At 39.8% G+C, this 20,915-nt stretch overlaps 1 long non-coding RNA gene across 2 annotated transcripts in view; it reads right to left on the bottom strand.

The window, feature by feature from the left end:
- Positions 1-20,915, bottom strand: part of LOC110147518 (uncharacterized) — a 445,714-nt gene that overhangs the window by 36,299 nt on the left and 388,500 nt on the right. The window lies entirely within an intron of this gene.

Here is a 20,915-nt window from a genome sequence, read left to right as displayed (position 1 = left end):
TTTCTTAATGAATATCTTGCTGAATAAATGTTGGAAGTTTAAGGAATTATTTCTGTATCTGGGTCAGAGACTGCAGATTGTTCTCATTCCAAAAAATTTTTTACTAAGAAAAAGTACAAGATGTTTGTGACACACTAGGGGAAAAAAAAAAAAAACATTTATTTTAGAGCCGAGCAGACAAGTTTTGAATCCTATCTGTTACTCACTAGTTGCGTAAACTATTAAATTTTTCTGAGCTTCAGTTTCCTCATCTTTAAAGTCAGATTGACAACACCTTTCATGCAGAATTTATTCAAGGATTAAAGGTGAAATGCATAAAATGGCTGGTGTATAGTAGGGGTTTAATAATGTTAGCCATTATTTACATAGGATTTATTAACTTGGTTGACGAAATAGGTAGAAAATACTCAGAAAGTTGTGTACTCATGGAAAATGCATAATATTTTAATTATATTTCAAAACATTAAGAAAGATTTCATTTCTAAAAATAATCAGTGTATTTATAAATGTCCAGAAAAACCAGTACTTATAGAATGTACAGGCTGGAAAATTTTATGTGAAATTATAAAAATATTAAGATTTACCACAGCTATCTGATTTTAGCATTCAACCCTCCATTTCAGTTGATGGTAATCTTTTTCTGCTGAAAGGCCATTAATCCATTAAAGCACATTATTTTAAACAAACCTCAGGCTGTCAAACTGCTATTGCAGTGTTCTGGTAAGTGGGGTCAGATTTTTTCTTTATTATTAGCTATGACAAATGTAAAACACAATGGGCTACTTATCCATAAAAACATTATAAGGTGAAAGAACAAGCCAGGCCATAGAAGGCAGAGAAATTCCTCTCCAGGTCCGGTGTATGATGTGCTGAGGAGAGTCACAAAATAAGAAACTCTGGCTCTGGCTCAAATGGAATCCTCCCAAAAGCATGGTTGTGAGGGGCCAGCACTTGCTATGGGTACACATGAGCGGAAATAAGAGTGGGCCATGGAGTCAGCTTGGTTGTGTGCTAAACTTTATGTTTTATTATATTTATGTATATTTAAAATACATATTTATTGAGCACCCACTGTATGGAAGACCCCACATGTGGGGATGGGGGTGGGCAGGTAAAGACAAAGGTGTATCATGCCCCTAGTGGAGTATCCACTCTACCAGGGAAGCATGGACAAACCCACAAACAACTCCAACACCAGGTCATGCAGGATACGTGTCACAATAGGTGTATCTTAAGTGCCCTGCAAATATTATATGGTTTCAAAGGACTCTTGGCATCTTAAAGATTATCGTATAAAAAAAGGGTTCAGAACACTTGAAAGTGAGTTGCTCAGTAATGTCCGACTCTGTGCGACCCCATTGACTCTACAGTTCATGGAATTCTCCAGGCCAGAATACTGGAGTGGTAGCCTATCTCTTCTCCAACAGATCTTCTCAACCCAGGAATCAAACTGGGGTCTCCTGCATTGCAGGCAGATTCTTACCAACTAGAATGCTTACTAAAAAGCTATTCAGTAACAAGCACAGTAGTTTTAGGATTCGATTAGTAAGATTTTTACAGCAAATGCTTCCTGAAACCTATACATGCAGTAAATATTTTCCCCCTACAAAGTAGGTGCATTTAAGGGGCTCTGCAATTACGCCAAAAATGCTATTCACTACTTTGTCTATATTAGTGATTTTTTAATTATAATAGTTACATAACTCCGCTCCTTGGGGTCTTTACTCTTGCCATGTGCTGTGCTTAGTCACTCAGTTGTGTCCAACTCTTTGGGAAGCCATGGACTGCAGCCCACCAGGCTCCTCTGTCCATGGGGATTCTCCAGGCAAGAATACTGGAGAGGGTTGCCATGCCCTTCTCCAGGGGATCTTCCCAACCCAGGGATCAAACCCAGTCTCCTGCATTGCAGGCAGATTCTTTACCATCTGAGCCACCAGGAAGCCCCTTACTCTTGCCATTCCTTCCCCTTAAAGATCTCCCCTAGATTTCCCATGTCCTGCTCCCTCATCCATTCAGGTCTCTGCTCAAATGCCATCTTCTTCAGTTCAGTCAGTCAGTTCAGTTGCTCATTCACGTCCAACCCTGTGTGACCATTTGTGACCCCATGGCCTGCAGCACGTCAGGCCTCCCTATCCATCACCAACTCCCAGAGTTTACTCAAATTCATGCCCATTGAGTTGGTGATGCCATCCAAGCATCTCATCCTCTGTCATCCCCTTCTCTTCTTGCCTTCAATCTTTCCCAGTATCAGGGTCTTTTCTAATGAGTCAGTTCTTCGCATCAAGTGGCCAAAGTATTGGAGTTTCAGCTTCAGCATCAGTCCTTCTAATGAATATTCAGGACTGATTTCCTTTAGGACTGATTAGAGACACTTATTCTCCCATCCCATCACCCCCCCTCCTCTCTGTTTTATTTATTTTTCTGTGGTATATATTATCACTTGACATTTTATTATATATTTGTTTATTTTTCTGTCTCCCATTGCTGAAAGTCAAGAGTACTTCTGCCTAGTTCATTATTATATCCTAATACATAGAATATTACCTGCACCTTATAAACATTTATAACATTATAACATTTGTTCAGTGAGTAAAAAAGAAAATGAAAGAATGGACACTAGATTCCTTTGAATATTTTAAAAAGTGACTGAATTATCATCTAATGGATATGAATTCAAATTTTTGAATTGGCCAAATTCACTTAGCACTTTCTAGTTAATAAGACGAGTGGATGAAGCTGAAGTCATTCACTCATTCACAAATAAAGATCAAGGGCAACTGTGTGCCAGACAATGTTCTAGGTACTAAATTATCCAGTTGGTCCCAAATGAAATGTGACTACTGAGTAAGATGATGGACTTTAGTATGTAATGGTAAACTAAGTCTGAAGATTCCAAAGATACCTCTCACAATAGCATGACAACTGAAACAGAAGCAAAGCTTTTAAAAATGACCACTCGTGACTTGGATGTGGAGGTTCTTGCACATTTGTTTTGAAAAGACAAGTTTCATTCATGATTTCACTAAAATAGGTTCTCTTAGATGCCCATAGTGGGTCTTGTGGAGGTAGGAGGGGTTGTAGTGAGGTTTTCTCTAAATTATTCAGGACACCCCAATATATAACAGTCTCACCTTCCACAGCTATTTGTGGGTGGAAAATGCATAAGCTGGCAACCTGAAGTATACGCGTTTGTGGGGAGTGTTCACTGGTATAGGGAAAATTATTTTAGATGTAAGTAAAACTCCTAAAGACATGCATTCAAATACTGCAAACAAATATATTTTGAGATTTTTTTCCCACCTCAGAGTCCAGAATAGAAATTACTTGGTATGTAATCTGGGTTTATAATAGGGTCCTTTAGAACCAGGGTATCTAAATACAATTTTTCTGGTGTTAAAATGGTGATATTCACTTCAAGGCAAATAGATTGGAATGAAAAGGAAACAGTGGCAGATTTTATTTTCTTGGGCTCCAAAATCACTGTGGATGGTAACTGTAGCCATGAAATTTAAAGACACTTGCTCCATTGAAGAAAAGCTATCACACAAAGCTAGACAGCATATATATATATATATTGGTTTTCTTTTCTTTTTTTTTTCCATTTATTTTTATTAGTTGGAGGCTCATTACTTTACAATATTGTAGTGGGTTTTGTCATACATTGACATGAATCAGCCATGGATTTACATGTATTCCCCATCCCGATCCCCCCCTCCCACCTCCCTCTCCACCCGATTCCTCTGGGTCTTCCCAGTGCAGCAGCCCCGAGCACTTGTCTCATGCATCCAGCCTGGGCTGGTGATCTGTTTCACCCTAGATAATACACATGTTTCGATGCTGTTCTCTCGAAACATCCCACCCTCGCCTTCTCCCACAGAGTCCAAAATTCTGTTCTGTACATCCGTGTCTCTTTTTCTGTTTTGCATATCGGGTTATCGTTACCATCTTTCTAAATTCCATATATATGCGTTAGTATACTGTATTGGTCTTTATCTTTCTGGCTTACTTCACTCTATATGATGGGCTCCAGTTTCATCCATCTCACTAGAACTGATTCAAATGAATTCTTTTTAATGGCTGAGTAATATTCTGTGGCGTATATACCACAGCTTCCTTATCCATTTGTCTGCTGGTGGGCATCTAGGTTGCTTACATGTCCTGGCTATTATAAAGTGACCCAGCATCCCACTTCTGGGCATACACACCGAGGAAACCAGATCTGAAAGAGACACATGCACCCCAGTGTTCATCACAGCACTGTTTATAATAGACAGCATATTAAAAAGCAGAGACATCACTTTGCCGACAAAGGTCTGCATAGTCAAAGCTATGGTTTTTCCAGTAGTCGTGTACAGATGTGAGAGTTGGACCATAAAGAAGGCTGAGCGCCAAAGAACTGATGCTTTCAAACTGTGGTGCTGGAGAATATTCTTGAGAGTCCCTTGGACTGTAAGGAGATCATGCCAGTCAATTCTAAAGGAAATCAATCCTGAATATTCATTGGAAGTACTGATGCTGAAGCTGAAGCTCCAATACTTTGTCCACCCGATGCAAAGAGTTGACTCACTGAAAAAGACCCTGATGAGCGCAGGAGAAGAAGGGTAGCGACAGAGGATGAGATGGTTGGATGCTATCACCAACTCAATGGACATGACTTTGAGCAAACTCAGGGAGATAGTGAAGGACAGGGAAACCTGGCATGCTGCAGTTTCTGTGGTTGCAGAGTCAGACACGACTGAGTGACTGAACAACAACAAAGCACTTGTCTACATCTAAGTGCTGGAAAGTTCTAATCTATTGTATATGCATTATATTCTATAGCCTAAACAAGTCAGCATTTATCAATAAAATACTGTAAGTCAGAAAGAGAAAAACATGTTAATTATGTGGAATCTAGAAAAATGGTATGGATGAATCTATTTGCAAAATAGAAATAGAAACACAGACGTAGAGAATAAGCATATGGACACCAAGGGGGGAAGGGTAGGTGGGATAAAGTGGGGGATTAAGATTGATATATGTATATATACTATTGATAATACATATGAAATAGATAATGAGAACCTACTGTGGGGTTCAGAAAACTCAGTGCTCTGTGGTGACCTAAATGGGAAGGAAATCCAAAAAAAGAGAGAATATACGGATACGTATGGCAGATTCGCATTACTGTACAGCAGAAAATAACACAACATTGTAAAGCAACTATGCTCCTATAAAAGTTTAAAAAAGAAAGAAATTGTGATGTGCCAGATTTTGTTTTGCCTTTCTCCAAACAACTATCTTTGAGGGGCCTTCCTTCTCAGCAAAAATTTGTGTTTAGGAAAAATTTTTCCCAAAGCTCTACAGGTAGCCTTCTGGTAGGAACTGTTTCTGGTGTCTCCCCCCTGCTTCAATAGCCCTTTGAGCACAACAGATTCTAGAGTTGGATGTCCAAATTAAAATCGTTAAATCCATGTGGGTGCAAGACCAATACAGCTGTGGCTTCTGTCAACTCTTCAATAAAATATTAGATGTGCGTCTATTGTATGGGAGCTGTCCACAGTCCCTTGTTCAGCTGGCAGGGGTTAAAGGGTATGTAGATTACTTGGCCAGCTGTTTGGTAATTGTCACAGTCAGTTACTTGGTAACCCATAGAATAGCATTCTCTCGAGGTAGAGGCTTTGTTGCTAAGCAATAAATTCAGGTAAAATAACTGTTTCCTGGCTCTTATCGGTCAGGTTTATAACACAGGTTATAGGTTGGATTCTCTCCCCAACACCTCTTTTGTTTATCTATCCAAGCCATGAAGTACATACTGATAACTTGGACAGCTCTTGATTTTGGGGACTTGTCTGCTGCTGACACAGGCTGGAGACCAAATAAATGACTGGGGAGCAGGCTTTATTGGGGCATAATCTTACATTTCCACTATCATAATGCACCTTCTGGCTCTGTGTTTTGGGACTGGTCAATCTATCAGTCAGATGGACACAAAGAAGACCAAAAGCAATGACAGGGATTTAATGGAAAGGAAGGAGAATGTATGCCTGATGATGGTTTGTCTACATTATTATCAACTCTATAATTATCATCAACATTATTATTTGTTACATCTTGAAATAGCTCCTTGCCTTCAATACTTGCATAAATGCTTTTTAAGTAAATAACACTGTGTTACAGAGACCAAGAACACTGGGAAGGAAGGGACTCAAGCAGGAAAACATGAACTCAGTTCCTGTGCATGTGTCCTAAGTCGCTGAGTTGTATTCCACTCTTTGCAACCCTATGAAGTGCAGCCCGCCAGGCTCCTCCGGCCATGGGATTCTCCAGGCAAGAATACTGGAATGGGTTGCCATTTCCTTCTCCAGGGGATCTTTCTGAATCAGGGATCGAATCTGTGCCTCCTGTGTCTCCTGCATTTCAGGTGGATTCTTTAGTCACTGGGGAAGCACTCAGTTCCTATAGGACAAGTTTAAACCAGCTTCCTCCTTTAAGGGGCTGACTGCAAACAAGTTAGTCAATCCACTTCACGACTATACTTTTTCCTAGTTCGAATTTTTTGTAAAGATCAGGAAATGATGTTACAAACGAATATTCACTCACTAATTTTTTAGTGTCACCTGGCAGTGTTTGATTAGAAGAGAATTAAGAGTCGTATTTTGGTTCTCTTCAAAAAGTCTATAAATAACATGTTGGCAAGGATGTAGAGAAGAGTTCCCTTGTACACTATTGGTAGGAATGTATATTGGTATAGCCACTGTGGAACACAGTATGAGGATTCTTCAAAAACTAAAAATAGAACTACCATCTGACCCAGCAATTCCATTCCTAGGCCTATCTCAAAAAAAACTAAAAGTATTACTTTGAAAAGGTACATACACCTCAATCTTCATAGCGGCATTATTTATAATTGCCAAAACAAAGAAATAACCTAAGTGTCTATCAGAGATGAATGGGTAAAGAAGATGTGCCCCTCCACACACTCACACTGGAATACTACTCAACCATAAAAAATAAAGTCTGCCATTTGCAACAACATGAATGGGCTTGGAGAACATCATGCTAAGTGAAATAAGTCAGATGGAGAAAGATAAATATTGTATGATATCTCTTATATGTGGAATCTAAAAAATACAATCTAGTGAATATAACCAAAAGAAGCAGACAGATATAGAGAACAAGCTAATGGTAACCAGTGGGGTGGGGAAAGGCTATACAGAGGTTGGGAGGTGGGAAGTACAAACTATTGGTGTAAAATAGGCTAACGGATGCATTGCACAGCATGGGAAATATACCCAATATTTTCTAATAACTTTAAATGGAATATAATCTATAAAAATATTGCATCATCATGTTGTACACCTGAGACTAAGGTGTACAACATATGATTTACAATGTAATATTGTAAATAAACTATAATTTTAAAAAAAGAAAGGACAAAATAAACTTTTTAATAATAATAATTTTTTTAAAAAAGAAAACCTGTGAATTCAACTGAGCATACCTGCCATTTGTCATGGACAGTCACTATTGCTCAGCAGTGTTTGAACGCTGCCTGGGATTCCCATTTGCTGGGGCCTGCCCCTGTCACTTCTTTGGGTGAGCCTCGTCTTAGGCAAACCCCATCCAGGAATGTCCAGGACTACCCTAACAGGTAATTTAATAGGTAAACACTTTCATATCTAAAAGTTAAATTCATGTTCAAAAGGGCTCATGCGCACACACACACACAAATTCCTTCTAATGGTAATAATCTCCACTAGCAGATTTAAATGTTTCCTTTTTTTTTTTTCATGGTGACTCAAAGTATACCCATAAGGTAAAAAAACTGTGGAATGTAACATGCTTCAGGGCCAGCACAGAAGCCATTTCCTGGTCATAACCTCTCTCAAAAGACTCCCAGCTGGAATCTAGGGGCCTCAGCCAGCCAGCCTGGCCATCTCTGCTCCCTTACAGGAGCAGGGGTTAAGAGCAGCAGGAGTCTGAAACCTGATTCCCCAGTTTAGTAACTGGTCAGCCTCAGGCAATTCACTTGACCTCTCTCCACCGCAATTTCCTCATCTTTAAAATGGGCATAAAATAAGATTATTTAGAAACAGGATTGTTGTGAAAATTATATGACAATGCATTTAAACCCCTCACTACGTGATAATCCTTAGTTTTGATTAGTTATCTCTCCATTTGGGTCCATAGGGTCTCAAATTGTCATAAAGTGCATAGGCAAGGCTCTGTGCTGGTCACTTAAATCTTGTTACAGCTAATGAGGATAAAAGGGTATTAATGGCCTAATGTAGTTATATGACTTTTCTAGAGAAACAACCTATAGAGAATACAAAAGAGAGACACAGCCAAAGCCTCATCAAGGGAGAGACGGAAGGGACCCGCCTCTGCTGGGCAGCAGCCTGGACATGGAGTGTTTACTGGGTGAGGTCCTTGTGCTGGGTTACAGCACCAGCATATATCTTGGAAGCCTCCCCTCGTTCCAGTAAACCCTGGTCCCCAAGAAGTGTTCAATAAACATTTGTTCAAGTTGTTGGATTGGGAAAGGTTGAGAGAGAGAAAAAAAGTCAGGTTCAAAGCATTTCCTATCACTTTTGTTATCTTCTTGTCTGTTTCCCTTTTAAATCTAAAGGTCCTTTGTGGACACTTTCACCATGCAGGTAGGTAGAGAGGCATCTTACTCTCCTTAGAGAGACTGCTGAGAGAACACACATCTAAATTGGAGTTCAAAATAATAACAGCCACATAAACGAAACAATACAACAAAACCTTAATTTGGACAAAATTCCAGGCAGGCCTCCCTCCTTCCACATCTTCATTCAAAGAGGTTCTCTTGAAATGGCAAGTTAGATAAACCAGTACTTCTATGCAAAAAGAGATGTTCAGAGTCCTTCAATAAAAGGAACTTCACAATAAGAAGAAAGAGCTACGTTATTATGTGCACAGAAGGGCCACACACCTAGATGGGCTGCCCCAGCTCCCACGGACACGTCCCTTGCGGCTTTGCTCCACAGCATCTTCTGTTGGGCAGACCCCATCATAAACATGAACCAAGCACCAAGGGCCACAACGTCAACTGACATACACAAAGAGCAAAAAGAAATCCCCAGCACGGCTTCTGTGAGGGCAGAGGAGAAATCCCGAGGTAACCTCTGAGGTTACTGACAGCTTAACTTAATAGACTCTTTCTATTGTGCAGAGTAAATATTTTGGGTTAGGAGAAATTCTTCTAAACCTTAAAAGTAAGTTAAAGAAGCCCTTACTACTTCTCATCTGAAATTTGTGCATGGTATGTTTGTTAGTTGATGGCTCTAAGTGAAATCCAAAAGAAAATTTCCTGTCACCTGTGGAGCATGCTGAATTGTGTGTTCCTAAGCTTCAACCTTTGTTAGCTTGATAATCAAATGTCATATAAGTTTCAACATTGAAATTGGGCTTTTTACAGTCATTTCACACCTTATACTTTCTCTGTAACCTTCTGATAATGATTTCCTCGTTGAAACAACCTCTTGTTTGTTGGAATGATCCTTTGGATCAGATAACCTCATAAAGAAGTCATTTTGATATTTCAGAAATAAAAGCCCTTTGGACTGAGTCCAAGAGTCACTATCACTTTAAAACAAATTAGTTTTTGTGACAAGTCACATATTAAGAGTCTTGGGTGTTTTAACTTAGGTTCTGAAGAACACTCTATCTCTGTTACTCAAATGTCAGAATCCTAAACTAAGACCAATTCACTTTTTTGGCTCTGTCCTGTCTCTAGTATGAAAAGACACAATATTTTGACAGCTGAGGCACATTCTATATTTATACTTCACACAAACAAGGTACCCTTGCACATTTTATTACCACACAAAATAAACCTTGAAAAACATCTTCCTATTCCATACATGTCACTTGGCCATGAGGCATTATTCTTGTCTCCTTATTCTTATTGTTAGAACAAGTTGTATTTTAACTAAACTTTCTTTTTTTCCTGGTTTAACAGTGATTCATTAGATGTCTTCTTGCCCTGCACAATGAGAGAGCATCTCCCTTTCTGTATGCCGCTCCTAATTCCTGCACCCAGAGCTCTTCACAACCAGGAACAATTTTTTTTTTTTTAATTTTGAGACAGAGTATACTGGAAGAACATGCAAACAGATAGGAAAGGGCCTTCCCCAAAGTATGCTCTTTTTGGAACACATTTATTGTTAGGATGGTACAAACCTGCCTGATAATTTTTTATCTAGACTGAACTCCAGTGAGGATTTTGTTTTATTTGGTTTGGTCTGTCTTTTTTTTTATTATTATTCTTTTTCTTTTTCTGTCTCACAAAAACCAAGTGTTCTCCAGCAATGAGGCAACGGAAAAAATCAATACTTGCCATGTACCATGTAACCAATAGAATAAGGGGAATGATTTATGTATGGATGGATGCAGCCTGAATCAGCTGGGGCCTCGCACAGAGAGCCAGAAAGAGAGAGAGGGAGAGACAGAAAGAGAGAGAGAGAGAACAGAGGGAGGTGGGGGGAGATCTGAACTGCGGTGATTATTTGTACAGTGTGGCCAGATTTTTTTTTTTTTCCTGCAGCAATAATCCCCTTCTCCAGCACTGCAGGACAGAGGGAAAGCCTGCAATCTGTGGACTATATGATAGCTCAGCTCTCCCTCCTTTCCTCATAGTCCCGATGCCTTATTCATACTAAGGTACAGTGAGAAGGGAAAGATGATGTATGATGGCCTTCAGCCCTTCAACCTTCCAGTCAACTCCACCCTAAGAAAGGCTAGTGATGGGTCGACAAGCACTAGTTGACAGAGAGTCAAATTATCAACAGGATTAAAAAAAAAAAAATGTTCCAGCACCGCTTTCCAAGAAGACCAGCAAGAAGGGCTTACAGAGAAGAACTGCTCTACACTCCAGGAGTTTCTGCTGGAAATATAGTTTGGTTAACTGGAAATCCAGGGTGCCGCAGCATTTAAAGGTATTTAATCTTGAAGGTAACTTTTAGGGTAACTGATACTGTTGCTCAAGGCTTAGCTATTAACTGTACTTATGTGCTTGTGGTGTGAAGGTGCAAATACACGGCACCAAATTCAGCGACTTCCCAGATGGATACATGGTACTATTGTATATGGAACTCTGGTGGTTGGGACTTTCAGCTGGGTTAATAATTTGCTTTAGAATGATATAATATATAGTTTAAAATGACATGCTTTATTAAAATTCTACTCCCTGCTTCAAACTCAGGATGAACCATGTAAGACTTTGTTAAAGGCATATATGACCATTTCTTGGGAATATCTTTGTTTTTTGAGATGCATTTAAATAGATCAAAATGTGTTTTTGTGAGTTACTTTCCTTCTACATTGTGCTTGAAACTATGGAGAGCTTAACAGCATTATATTTCTATCAGTCTGTTGAAAAAGGCTGAATTATGTCCTTTTATAAGGAACATTGATGCCATATAATTTTTAACAATGTTTTTTGCATCCTTTAACTCAAATCCAGTGTAAAAATCACAATTAGGCAACCCCCTATATTTATATACAATCCATTACACTGCACATAATACTTGGAAAGATATTTTAAATACTGAACAGAGCAGAATAATGTAATGCCATTAATGTATGCTTAATTTGGAGCTGGTAATATTAACACCCATATACCGTTAAAATTGACTTTTCCCCTCTTCAGTTGAAAGTATCCATTCAACCCCAAATTATTGTAAACTCTGCACACAAAATGTCATGGTGTTTGTTTAAAATATGTATGTTCTCTAAAAATTATCTTAAACTCTCATAACAAAACTCCATGTTGTTTTTTAAATGTGTATATTCAAAGTGCATTGAATGGCAATTTTCAGAATTTTTCCATGTATATTTGATATCTAATTTTTTATTTCATTTATTGCATATTTAACCTTTTGTTTCTGGAATATTGAATTTAGTCCCTCATTTACACTGCATAGCCTGTACATTTATTTAGTAGTTGTATGCATACATAGGATTAAGAATTGTAAGCAAAGAGTTGATAACTAAAAAAATACATAGGACTATTCTCTGTAGTCCTCATCTTTTAAATGACTCTTCATACTTGAATATCATTTTTATGGCTGATATTGAAGAGCAGTTAAGTTGAAGCACTATTAGTTATAAACTAATAAATACTCTCATGTCTTCATTTAAATACCTTGTCATTGAGAAATCTGATTTACCCCGATCTTTGCAAAATTATTCTGGGAAGATTTTCATGTAAATTAAATAAATACATATGATGTCTTTCCTTTAAACAAAATTAGAGCAATAAAAATGTACTCTACAAGTAAATGATATATAGTAAAATAGCTTTCAGTAATTTTAATATAGAAGTGATTACCCAAATCAGCAGAAACTACACATAATCACTCTGAATGGAGGAGACCGAGACTGAGCGAATATCTGCTGCTTTCCCCTAAGGACAGATGAGACTTAATGTTTACATTTTGATCTGTATCATCACTCTCTATTTCACTCTTCTATTGGCCCAAACAGGTAAAACAACAGAAACTCCTTACCATCTTCACATTTGGTTCCACTGCCTCAGTCAAGCCATCCAGCTGCAGGTTAATAAACAGAAAATCTGGAGATGGTCCAAATATAGTAAGGACCTTGAAGACCAAGCTCAATGCTGCAGGTACCACAGCCAGAAGAAATATACTAGTGCCCTACAAGCAGGTATGGGCTCCCCCCAAAACTAAAGGAGGTGGGAATGAAGAAGCACGATCACAAGAAAGGTGCTGCTGAACTATAAGGTAAGCACAAGCAAGACTGTGTTGCAGGTTTATTTTTAGAGATGTGTTGCTGCCACTTAAGAAAAACTGTTATCTATAGCAAAGAAAAAGATTAAAAGTCTGCCAAAGGCCACAGAGTTTGTTTAACCAGTCTAGCCACGTCTACTATATTATTTGAGATGGGCCTAACAGCCCCGGGTACCTGGAGTGTCAGCAAATGGAGAATTCTGGCCCTAACAATAGGAGGAACACACAGAATGAGTGATAAACTAACTGCAGGCAGGAGATAAGTAAACAGGAAGCTCAAGAATTGAATTTCATTGTTAGTTAACAGAGTGCCAACAGCATTCTTTTGTTTTAAAAGTTTATGTGTATTAAACATAACTCTCCAAGTTCTAATGAAAACTGAATAAGGCTTCTCTCCAATATGAGATTAATCTCCTATAAATATCTGGAGTTAAAATGCATAAATGAAATTCATGTTGCCATCTCATGCCATAACCAAAAAAAAGCAGATCTCATTGTGAAAGGGGTCTTCAGTAAACACCTGCTACAGTTTTCTCTCCTTTATTGGTGGTTAGAATTTCACTGATGAAATACCCATTAAAAAGAAAATCAATATCTGAGCTTAACCGCCTGCTTTGTTTTAGTACCTCAAATTATTTTTAAAACTGATTAACATAAATAACTCACTATTTAGGAAATACAACAAATGAGTGTTTCACATTGCTATTCTAGCATCTACAAAGAAAAAGGAAAATAAAAGAGGTAATATCCAATTCTTATCTACTTAACAATGCACTAATCTACTTAATAAAAATAAATGAAAAAACTAATAAAAATCTCCACATTTTTGCTTTCTAAAAGTCTGATTTAATCCTTGTATTAACATAAAATAAAAATGAAAAATAAATGAAAATATTCTAATGTGAAAAATCAATATTATTGCTTCTAAATAAGTCTGATAATACCTGAGAGATAATTCACAGGCTCTTCTTAAAAGAACTGTCTCTGACTCACTTGGCTTCTTTTTCCTTCAATTAGCCCATATCAGCCAGAGTGTCTTGGGCTCGTCTAGTTTAATCTGAACATAATTGGGTGGCAAGTTTCTATTTTCTAATCTAAATGAATTCACCTTAAAAACACATAGAAGTTAGAGTCTATTTAACACAAAGGTTAAGTAAGGATGACAAAATGAGACACTGCAATTCTGTTCACTGATATAGTATTAAATATGATCTCCTATATCTTCCAGACCTTGCTCAGGCATAGAAGTACAGGCAACATCAGATGAACATATTCAAAGACAGATGCCCAAATCTGCACTTCAACCAATTTTTCTGGTAGTGTGAGGTTTTGAAGCCCTCATCCTGACTGTTTGCATTTGCATCTGTGTAAGTTATGTGAACATGTAGATCCTCTCAGAAAACTGTCTAGTTCTAGCCACAACTTGTGGTTTTACTGTATGGGTTGCTTCATTCATTCGAGCAGAATTTTCCTCTTGTAAGATCTAAATGAGAGCACATCCTCCTGACTCTCCAGGGAATAATCCAAAAGATGGGAGGTTTTTAATAAAACCATTAATTGTGATAAATTTCTGATTTTTGCTCCTTCGTCCAGGGCTATTTCCATGGCAACATCCTCTCATCCTATTGTTGGGCTGTTCTTCATTCACACAGCAGGTTAAGCCCAGGGCAGTGAGGGCAGGCCGATGGTCAGCCTTTATTTTCTCTGGCCCTTCAACAAAGGTTAGTTGAGGTCACCAGAAGTCAAAGGGTAATTACTTTTCCTCCGCAGGGTTAAAGGTACATAGATTGCTATTGGGACCACTGTATGGATGACCTTCAGCTTTTAATGCTCAATCTTCTTTTCTTTCATCAGAGTGAATAAGAATGATAGAACGGTGGTGATGCACCCCCATGCCTGAAACTCAGAATAGAAAGCCAAACATCTTTTTATTTTGTAAAGCTACTATTAGCATAATATACTCTTGGAATCAATTGGAAAACCCAATGCATAAAAGGTTTCCTATCTCTTAAATAGGAAAGCAAAACAAAACAAAACAAAAACCTCTGGCAGAAAATTGCAGCTGTTCACTGGTTTCCTTATTTACTTAATTTGATATTCATAATTTCCCAGCCTTCAGTAATTTTCCTGAAGGTGTGTTCTTTAAGGATGAGAAGTAAATGGAAGCTTTCCTCTTTCCATGAAGCATCTGGAGCTCAATTTTTCCCCCTCAAACACCAATTGTGACTTTGTCTCTCTAAACTGACTAAGAGTAAGTCAGACTGAAATGAATTTTCTCTTTACTTCTCTATTCTCAAATAAAGACAGTCTCTAAATCAATTTGAAGGGCTATGGGGGAAGATCTTTCGAAAATGATTAATTAACATAGTTTGCCCACTTATTTGAAGAGTCACTTTGAGATTTTGGCTTGTTGTTTCAATCTGGAATTTTTGTTAAAATGATTATTATCATTTTGGGGGCTCCAAAAACAGAGCCAGCCACCAACCTGCTGGGTGCATTTGCCCTGGTTCTACCAACAGGCAAAGGTACTTTTGGTTCCCTGGACAAGATGGCTCTGCTAATGGTTCATCTCAACAGACCACAGAAGGGAGCCTGAGCCCCTTCATAGGGTCAGGCTAAGATCACCTGAAAGAGTCACTTGACCCATCTGTAGCCCTAACCAGGGGTAACCATCCCCCAGGTCTCATCACCTTTGTCCAAGGACTAGCCTTGATAAAAGAGCGCAGAGAGATCTGAGAATAGACACCCCCACTCCCAGTTTAAGAGGGAAGTAGAAATACTGTTTCTGTCTGTTTCTCAGATTCACCCTCCTATGACCTGAGAGTAACCAGCCGCTTCATACCCTGTAGTTCTCTGTCTCTTCTGTCAGCACTGGGCTAACTGCCTCTCCAGCCCCTCCTTCACACTCTTCATATTGAGTCATCCTGCTCAGGAGCTCCCTAGGAACCTCCAGACCCATCTCCGGCGGGTGCCACCCTGGTTGCTTCATCAGCTGATCCCTCCATTTGACCTCCTCCCCTTGGCCACTCTACCTTAGTTAAGCAGCCTGTAGACTCTCGCTGGCGACTCTACCCTCCCTGGGCTTACGCCATCCTTTTACGCTTTTCCCTTTCTCTCTTCAGTTCCTGCTTCTTTGAAACACTGGCTTAAAATTTAATTCCTTCAGGAATTCCTCCATATTTTATCCCCTGCTACAACTAAATAAATACATTAAAAATATTATATATATTATATATAACATATCATACACATAATTATATAATTAAGCCATAGAAAATGCATCTAAATATCAAATCTTATTAAATAGCAACTTTTAAAAACCAAAAGCCTTAAATCACCATCATTTACAATTACATGAGTCTCTTACAACACTACTGTTTTACATGAGACAGTTTATCATCATAGTTGCCGTATTTATCTTGGCAAGTTCTATTTTTTTCACTTTATTTTCTATTGTCCTTTCTACATCTCTACAAAGTCCTGTCACTCTGGAGAGTGAAACACTTTGGTATTATATCACAATCTCCCCAAATAACCTCCTTATTGTCAAAGAGCATAACTGAAATCTGCTATTATTAATTGATGGTTAAGTGGATAACAGAAAGTAAAACCAAGTATAACCACACCCAAGGATATTTTATTTTAGAAGGGACTCCTGAAGTCCTCAAAACCCATAGAACATAGTTCTGCATGTGGAATGGTCAGCAGTAGAGATAATATTTGGTAAAGGAGATAGAAAACCTAAGGAAGCATGCATCAGGACCTGGCATGTGACCTGCAAGCCTGTAACCAGATGAAAGAAGGGAGGGGAGTATCCAACACTGCCCACACTGACAGCACTGCCTGTGCTTACAGCAGTGCCCCTCACTGGTAAAGAAACTGCTCTTTACTCAGTTACAGACCAAAGCCAAAAGGACCAGCTATGTTCTCTGGTCAGGGCTCCCTGACCAGGAGCATTTAATGCATCTTAAACTGGGAACTCCTAAAGCTGGCTCTAGGCAGGTTAGCGGGTTAGCTCAAAGAAATGTTAGGGAGAATGATGGCTTCACACAAGATAAACTTTAGGAAAGTTACTCTTTCCCTTTCTGCATCATTTCTCTCCTTTCTCATTCCTTCTGCATCATCCCCAGATGCCTCAGATCCCCAGAGTCCCAACTCACATGGGGGTTTTAACATCAGTAGGCCATATTTTCCCCAGATCTGTTAAGAAAGATACCTGGGTGGAATATTTAGCCATAAACAAGGCATCTCTAATGATGACATTTCAGGCATTTTGAGTTTTGATGAGGGAGATATGTAGCAGTATCACCTTCTGAGATGCTACCAGGTAACCCTTTGAGTATTCTCTGGACCAGTGACAAATTGAAAGCACCTGGGACACGTTAGATCAAATCTTCCAGTAACACAACAAATCACTCACTTTTACCCATTCCAAAATAGATGTGAACATTCTCCCTCTTTAGGCAATATTTTTAAAACCTCTTTTATTTTTTCTTGAAATACAGAGCTACTGGGTTCTCTGTCTTATAGTGGGCATCTCTCTTTCCCACTTTGTAGAGAAAGTGTTACTAAAAGGTTAAACTTAGAGGATCGTTCACAGTCACAATCAGTTCTTCCTCATGTGCCAGAAATAGATGTGACTTGTCATCTCCTCTTATTGGTATCTTCTGATGTGGGATGTAAGGATGACAGAACCTGCTGCAGAACCTGCTGCAGAAATGTCTCTAGCAGTTGAGTAGTAACAGAGAGTGATAGGAAAGTGCCACAGTCCAGGGCATCACCCTCAGTGCCAAATGAGTGATGAGTGCTCTGAGGTTCAGCACTGACTGCCTGGCATCTCAGGGTGATGTGCTGTCCTAAAGCTTGGAGCACTGCCAGAGCTGACATGAGATGGAATCTGGGGAAAAGACTGTAACACAGTGCTACTCAAATTGTAATATGATAAGAAGCACAGATTTCTGGATCTCACTTCTTGAGAAACTGATTCAGTAGGCCCCCAGATCTGCATTTCTAATAAGATGCCAGGTGATAAAGATGCTCTCCAGCTGCGGCCCCACCTGGAGGGGTACTGAGGTAGATTTCCCTCCTCAGGATTTCACTCCTTGTACCTCTAAAATGTACCACCACCTTTCCACTAGGCAAAGGGTTTCTCACTTGTTCATAAATGCTTATGATTTCTAGACACACTTTCATCTTCCTGTTCTCTGCTCTGGTGCTCACTTCATTTTGACAAAGCCTTCTAGTTTGTATGGATTCTATGGGTCCTTAAGAATAGCACTTTTCTTATTTTATTTGACTACAAGTCAGCTCCAGTTTCCTGCTATTAAGGAGGAAAATATCTTGCCCTTCACGATCATCCTCTATAACCAGAGAAGCTCTATCCACAAATTCCAAATCCTCAGCTCTCTGCCAGCACTTAGGTGGTCTTTCACCTCTCTGATCTTAGGTAAGCTAAGAGACTGCCAAGACATACAAGTAGACATAATCCCTTTCCCAGGAAGCTTGCACTGTTGGGTGACTATTTAGTCTAGTGGTGAAGTGCATGGGCCCAAGTGCCAGAGAGACAGGTTCAGGGCCCAACTATATGCCTTTTTTAAGCTGTGACCTCAGACAAATAACAGCCTTTCTAAGCCTCAATTTGGGTTGCCTGGTGGCTCAGACAGTAAAAAATCCACCTGCAATGTGGGAGACCTGGTTTCAATCCCTGAGTTGGGAAGATCCCCTGGAGGAGGGCATAGCAACCCACTCCAGTATTCTTGCCTGGGGAATCCCCATGGGCAGAGGAGCCTGGCGGGCTACAGTCTATGGAGTCTCAAAGAGTCGGACATGACTGGGTGACTAAGCACAGCAAGCTTCAATTTACTTTTCTGCAAAGTGGGAATAATATAATAATCCATACATACCACATAGAGTTTTGATAATATTTGAATAATATAATGCATGTAAAGAACTTAGACACAGTGCCTGGAACACAGGTGCCTGGAATGGAATCCTGAGTGGTCCACAAATGTGAGTGGGATGCTGACTGTCTAGGAGCTGGCCTCACCTACATTCTAGCGTGCTATCATACTGTTCCTTGGCACAGACAGGCAGGACAGGGATTCACCTCTCCCAGGCCCTGGAGCCCTGGGCCAGCTGTCTTTCCTGAGCCTCCAGGGAACAGAAGAGGATGGAAGGCCCCACTGGGCCCCTTTATAGGTGTGCACTGTTATCACACCCTCTCTGTGGCTGACCTCCTTGTCCAGCCAGGGTCCCCTATGCAGGCTGCCAGGGGGTGCTTCCCTGCCCTTTAATTATTTCCTAGCACCCCCCAGCCTCCTAACATCTCTCCCCTCAGGTGGTCAAGCATGTTGCAGGTCGATGCTCATTATGTGCAAGACATTTTCCTGGTTATGATTCCCCTTTTGTGGATTCAGGGGTACATAAACTGAGGTCTGAGAAGTCTGGAGGCTCCTCCGAAGGACCAGGAAGGAGCCCCTCATTGCTTTGTGTGTGAATCCCTGACCTGGGTAGAAACAACAGAAAACAAATGTCTCTAGTAGACAACAGTGAGGCTGCATAAGCAGAACTTCTCTCTGCTGTCAAAAGCTAAACAATAATTTGTTCCATGTCAATTTAGTGGATGGCTAGCGAGTACCCTAGATGCTGTGCTGGAATACAAGTATGGAGAAATGTAAACTCTGCTCTCAAGGCAACAGGTTACAATTTATTTCTTCCTACAGCCAAGGGAGAACTTTGCATGATTTTCATCCAGTGTGCAAAAAGACCCAGTCCAGCAAGTGTGAGGTAAATGCCTCAGGAGAATGAGACAAGGCAGACATGGGGGTACATTTGGTGTGAATAGCTCTCAGAGAATTTATCCAATTTAATCTACATGTAAGGACACATTTTCCACAGTTCTTTCTGAGAGGCTCTTCCTTCTCCCTGAAGATATCTGACTTTCTCCCACCTGATACCTGAGAGATTTTGAAGATTTTTCTTCATTTTAAAATGTTCATCAGAAGCAAATCCTGCAGACTGAATAAACAGAAGACAGTAAACATGTTCTAGTCCTGGCTCAGCTGCGGAGCAAATGAATGCCTGGAGCAAGTCACTTCACTTCTCCAGACCTCAGTATCCTTATCTGCAAAAGCGAGCCCATTGAACTAACTGTACCAGTGCACACAGCATCATCTGTGTGCAGACCCTCAGGTCACTTCACACATGCACCAACTCCTCACAACAACTCTGTGAGATAGGGAACGTTTTTTCATCACCACTTTACAGACGAGGAAACTGAGGCATGGGGTGGTTAAAATAATCTTGCTCAAAATCAGGTAACTGAGAAGCAGAGATGAGATTTGGACACGTTCAATCTGTTTCCAGCATCTGTACTCTTTATTAGTTGGAGACTAATTACTTTACAATATTGTAGTGGGTTTTGTCATACATTGACATAAATCAGCCATGGATTTACATGCGCATCTGTACTCTTAATCTCTATGATGGTCTGCCTTTCAGCAGATGAGGAGAACTAGACAGTACTAAAGTCCCGTCTAATGTTTACATTCAATTGATCTATGAGTTTAAAATGACTCCTAAAGGCTCAGATTCTGCATTTGCTCAGGCCAATGGAGCAAACAGCTCATGAAAAAAAAGTTAATTTATTAATCAAAACTACCAGTTCATATTACATTAGAAATAAAAATTTTCAAAGTGCTTTCATAAATATTCCTCTTAGATCCTAATTGGATCTTGACATAGAGAAGGCAATAGCACCATCCATGAGGCCAGGAAAAGGAAGTCCAGAGAGGTCAGGACTTGATTATGGTACCCAAGAAAACCAGGGGAGGAGTGCTACTGCCTTAGCATAATCAGGGGCCTCCATTCAACCTGCATCACACATTTCCTCTAGGACTTCATCTTGGATTCAGAGAGACCCACTGAATTCTGAGTAGTACAGAGAAAAGAGAGCCTGTCTCTCTGAAACTCTCCCCCATGGCCATTCAGTGTTGGGTCTCTCACACAGATACCAAGATGTTTGGGCCTGCAATCAAGGGGGTGCACTCACACAACCCTGCAGAATTGAGATGCATGTGGTGTTGCTGCAGAGTAAGCTGTTCTGACCTTGAATTCCACGCCAGGCCTTCTAAAGAGCTGTCTAAGCTTGAAGCCCCT

The sequence above is a fragment of the Odocoileus virginianus genome, chromosome 2 (assembly GCF_023699985.2).
Source record: "Odocoileus virginianus isolate 20LAN1187 ecotype Illinois chromosome 2, Ovbor_1.2, whole genome shotgun sequence".
NCBI lineage: Eukaryota > Metazoa > Chordata > Mammalia > Artiodactyla > Cervidae > Odocoileus > Odocoileus virginianus.
This window is presented reverse-complemented; position numbering and strand designations above follow the sequence as displayed.